This window comes from Hyperoodon ampullatus (genome assembly GCF_949752795.1).
Source record: "Hyperoodon ampullatus genome assembly, chromosome: 4".
Lineage (NCBI taxonomy): Eukaryota > Metazoa > Chordata > Mammalia > Artiodactyla > Ziphiidae > Hyperoodon > Hyperoodon ampullatus.
This window is the reverse complement of record NC_136917.1, coordinates 49,561,160-49,566,436: the sequence shown is the minus strand read 5'-3', so window position 1 is coordinate 49,566,436 and position 5,277 is coordinate 49,561,160.

Sequence of the window (5,277 nt, the reverse complement as noted above, 5' to 3'; positions counted from 1 at the left end):
GTAGGAGAAGCGATAACCGTACTCTTTTTTTTTTTTTTTTTTTAAAGAACTCTGTGTTATCTGAGGTTTTTAGCACCTGTAATTTACTTGTGAATGTGTCATTGTAAATATGTAAATAAACGAAGAAGGTGGTTGGAGATGAGAAGAGGAGGAGAAATTCATGGCTAAGTGTGGGGTGGCAGAAGTGATCTTGGAAAGGAAGCACGAGGTGTCTCCTTAAAGGGTTACAGCACAACAGGCGATCAAAATCTCTGGAGAGAAGGTCAATGGAAATTTTTTATATACCTCCTAGATGATTTTGATTAGCTGAAATTTTGGCAAATACTGTCCCAGGGGTTCCTTTCACAAGGATGAGGGACAGAGTATAGACCTCAGGGATCTTTCAATGACTAGCTCTCCTTTCTTAATCTTCTGATCCATGCCAAAATTAATTTAAAGACTTAAAAAACAAAGAAGCCAATCCAAAAATGGGCAGAAGACCTAAATAGACATTTCTCCAAAGAAGATATACAGACTGCCAACAAACACATGAAAGAATGCTCGACATCACTAATCATTAGAGAAATGCAAATCAAAACTACAATGAGGTATCACCTCACACCAGTCAGAATGGCCATCATCAAAAAATCTAGAAACAATAAATGCTGGAGAGGGTGTGGAGAAAAGGGAACACTCTTGCACTGCTGGTGGGAATGTGAATTGGTACAGCCACTATGGAGAACAGTATGGAGGTTCCTTAAAAAACTACAACTAGAACTACCATATGACCCAGCAATCCCACTACTGGGCATATACCCTGAGAAAACCATAATTCACAAAGAGTCATGTACCAAAATGTTCATTGCAGCTCTATTTACAATAGCCCAAAGATGGAAACAACCTATGTGTCCATCATCGGATGAATGGATAAAGAAGATGTGGCACGTATATACAATGGAATATTACTCAGCCATAAAGAGAAACAAAATTGAGCTATTTGTAATGAGGTGGATAGACCTAGAGTCTGTCATACAGAGTGAAGTAAGTCAGAAAGAGAAAGACAAATACTGTATGCTAACACATATATATGGAATTTAAGAAAAATAATGTCATGAAGAGCCTAGGGGTAAGACAGGAATAAAGACACAGACCTACTAGAGAATGGACTTGAGGATATGGGGAGGGGGAAGGGTAAACTGTGACAAAGCGAGAGAGTGGCATGGACATATATACACTACCAAATGTAAGGTAGATAGCTAGTGGGAAGCAGCCGCGTAGCACAGGGAGATCAGCTCGGTGCTTTGTGACCGCCTGGAGGGGTGGGATAGGGAGGGTGGGAGGGAGGGAGACGCAAGAGGGAAGGGATATGGGAACAGATGTATATGTATAACTGATTCACTTTGTTATAAAGCAGAAACTAATACACCATTGTGAAGCAATTATACTCCAATAAAGTTGTAAAAAAAAAAAAAAAAAAGACTTAACCAGCAAGGGAGCAGCACAGGCAGGGCATTTGAGCTGCAGAAAAAACAATCACACCTGAGCAAACTATGGTCGTACCACAACCCCAGGCTTCTAAGTCATTCCGAGAACTATTTTAGCTAAATGAGATTTGGGGTCCTAACCTCTGATATGATGTGCATCCCATATATGTAACACTACATTGGCGTGGAGCAACGGAGGGATTTTTGGTGAGTGTTTTATTTTTCATTACCCAATTCCAGTGTTTCTCAACCAGGGGCAGTTTTGCCTTCAGGGGGACATTTGATAATATTGGGAGACATCTTTGGTTGTCACAGCTGGCCACTTTCTTCCAGTGGGTAGAGGCCAGAGATGCTGCTACACATCCTGCAATGCACAGGACAGCCCCATAGGAAAGAATTATCCAGCCCAAAATATCAGTGGTGCCACTGTGAAGAAACCCTGCCCTATTCCATCCACTCATACTGATTCATATCTTTGGCAACTTATCGAATAATTATTTGAATATTTCCACAGATCAGGGGAAAGAGATTATAGGCAGCTATTCAAATTGGACACCTTTGAGTTCTTGCTTTCCTTTGAGCAGGAAATTTAGTAGCTAAGGGGTCCCATGGTTGGGTTTGAATGCCAGTTCTGTCACTGACAAGCTGGATGAAAATGGACATGTTGTGCAAAATGTCTCAACTTTCAATTCCTCAGGTGTCAAATGACTATAAGCCCCATGAGGGCAGGGACTGTCTCTATTTGGGGCAGCAAAGTATACATATTCTCCTGGCACATAGCAAGTGCTTGTGTGTTTATAGAAGGAATGAATGGTATCTTTGTTATAAACATAATCATTTTTTGAAATCATTGCTACTTTTAAAATCTTAATTAGAAACTTGAATGTTAGGGATTATTTTTATTAACTGCACCTTGTCCTAGCAGAGCCAGACCTCACTGCACGATATGTATTAAATCCTGTACTACACATGTACAAGTATCGGTAGGGGGAAAGACTGTAGGTTCTAGCATCAGACAGCCTGGGTTTAAATCTGAGCTCCACTCCCACATGAGCTTAGACACTTGATTTACCCTAAGTCTCAATCTCTCCATCTGAAAAATGGGGTAATAACAATTCCTGCCTCATAGGGCGCTTGGAAAAATTTAAGTTGAGTGAGATAACTTCTGCAAAGCCCTTAGCCCAGTGCTTGGCACACAGCCAGCTCTCAGTAAAAGGAGGCTTTATAATGCGTTTGGCCTCCAGCCTCCAAATCAAGGGCACCTTGCTCAGTTACCTCTCCAATGAGAAGACAAGACACAGTATTGAAGTCAGAATCTGGCCCCAGAGACCAAGCTGACTCAGCTCCTTTCTGCTGCATAGGAATTCAGGGACTCACCCTTCTTACTCCCCACTCCATGTACCTGAACGAGGGGTTTTGGAACAAAAATTCTGTATTCTTCCGTATACCCACTTAGTCATATTCAAAATACGGCCCCAATGACTAGATACACAGAATTTTCATTCTGCTAAAAGGCCAAAGGACACTAATAAAGATGTCAACGCCGAAAATTGTTTGGAGAGCAAAGAAACAAATGAGGAGAGAAAACTGCAGCCTTTGATTCAATAATGAATTTTGCATAAAGAGCTCCATATTACAGTGCACTAGAGACCATGCTGCCACACACTCTGCATTCCATTTTTTATGAGAAAGAGGAAAATGGGAAAAAAAAAACAACACTAAATTGATATTAAGGGCATATTAAAGAAAGTGTATTCAAGCATATATCTTGATTTGAGCACGTGGACCCAAACCATTTATATTTTATAGCATAGTAAAAGCTTGGAGCTGAAAAGAAGCATCTAGTCCAATCCCTTTATCTTCCAGATGAGCAAATTAAAGCATCTGGGCATTAAGTCACAAGCCCCACACCTTCAGCCTTGTGGTGGCCAATTTGGGAAGAGGAGCCATGGGGCTTGTCCCTTTGTCCAATCTGGCCTGACTCAGGGATTCAACTCCAGACTGGAGGGCACTGGAAGGAAACTTGGGTCCTTCTTCTCCAAGTGCACTCTTCTCACTGGGCTTGTAAAGGTTGCACGTTCCCATAATCTTTACTGAGCACTTACTATGTGCCAGACACCATTCTTGGTACATGAGCTCTGGAGGAGGACAGGACAGGTGCCCACTCCTAATGCCCCTAGCTTCCAGTGGACGACACAGTGGGTAAAAGTGCACAAACAAGTTGAACGACATAACTTCCAGTGGTGTCCATTCTCTGGGGAAAATAAAACAGCACACTGTGACAGAGAGGGACTGCCAGGGAAGGATGACCTGGAAAGCCTCTCGAGGAGGAGACTTTCACTAGAGATAAGTCTGGAACCACAAGAAGGAGCCAGTCACATGGACATTGGAGGGAAGAAATTCAGATCAGAAGGAACAGCAGCATGAACGCCCAGGGCAAGGGTGGGAGGCAGGGTGCACAGAAAGGAAGCCTGTGTGGGTAGAACAGGGTGAGTGAGGGGGAGATGCCAGGAGAGAAGGTCAGAGCCTAGGCAAGGCAGCCTGCTGGGACTGCAGGCACTGGCCCGACATCCCCCTGCAATATGGAAGCAGGGCTGAGATTTGAACTGGAGCCTCCAGGCTCACGGTTTTTATAGTTCTGTGTCCACTGTGATGGGCAGACCTTCCCATCATGTCGAGTCACCAGGTCAGTTACAGGAGGACCCTGCGGCACTGGACTCTGGCCACGCTATGCTCACTCTCAGGACCTGGCGTGGAACAGGCCTCCGAACGCCAAGGGAGCCCCCAGGAGCAGAGTGACCAGACAGCATGGCGATGGAAAGTGGACCCTCCCTTCCCATTAGTCACCATGACCCATACAAGGTCAGTCAATCATGAATCAGCCCTGCCAACCCAGAGGAAGGGCTCAATAGACCCTGAAGATAATTTTTTAATCATCATTATTAATTTTTAATCACACAGGAACTCGTGAATACGTTTCTTTAAAAAGAAAAAAAAAGAAAAAAAGAAAGAAATGACATAAAACATGGTCCCTAAGGCTCATGTCCCCTAAACTCCTCTCCTCCAATCCTGGTCATCTTGTCAGCCCTGCACCTCTGACCCACCTAGAGCTGATACTCTTATTATCAGTTAAGTGGGAAGCCTTCCAGACCATTTCTTATGCCTTAAAATGCATATGTGTTTACTCCTGGAAAAAGATAGTGGGATTTTTATGGGTTCATCTTAATAAATTGTAGCATACTCTATGTAGTGGCTCTGCAATTTGTTTTTGCCCCCCCACCAGAAAATAGGTCTTGAATAGCTATTCAGGTTATATAAACACCCACCTCATTTTTGCTAATTGCTGTGTAATATTCCTTGGTATGATATGCCACAACCTCCCAATGGATTGTAATTTAAACTGTTTCCCGTTCTCTTTGTATTACAAATGAAATAATGCTGCAATGGGATTTCCTCTCTGTCCCCTTTGTGGGTATTCCTCTATGACAGAAGGAGGACTTTACACTTAGATGCAATTCCCAAATGGAAGAAAATCAGTCATGAGAATTTCTAGCAATCTAATGGTCATCTAGACCCCGGAGACCTTTCCTCGCCATTAGTTCACTGCATGATGTTAGCCAATTCCCACCACCTTTGGGACTCCATAGGAGGAGGAACTTATTTTTGATGAATACTAAGAGCTCTCACAGTAATAGCGATCTAAAACTTGATGATCCCAGGTAGTGAATCTGTAGGATTCTCTCACAAGTAGAGGTTTGATTCCATTTCAGAGGTTATAAGGTGTTGCAGGAGGCCCGTGGATTGCAATGTGTCA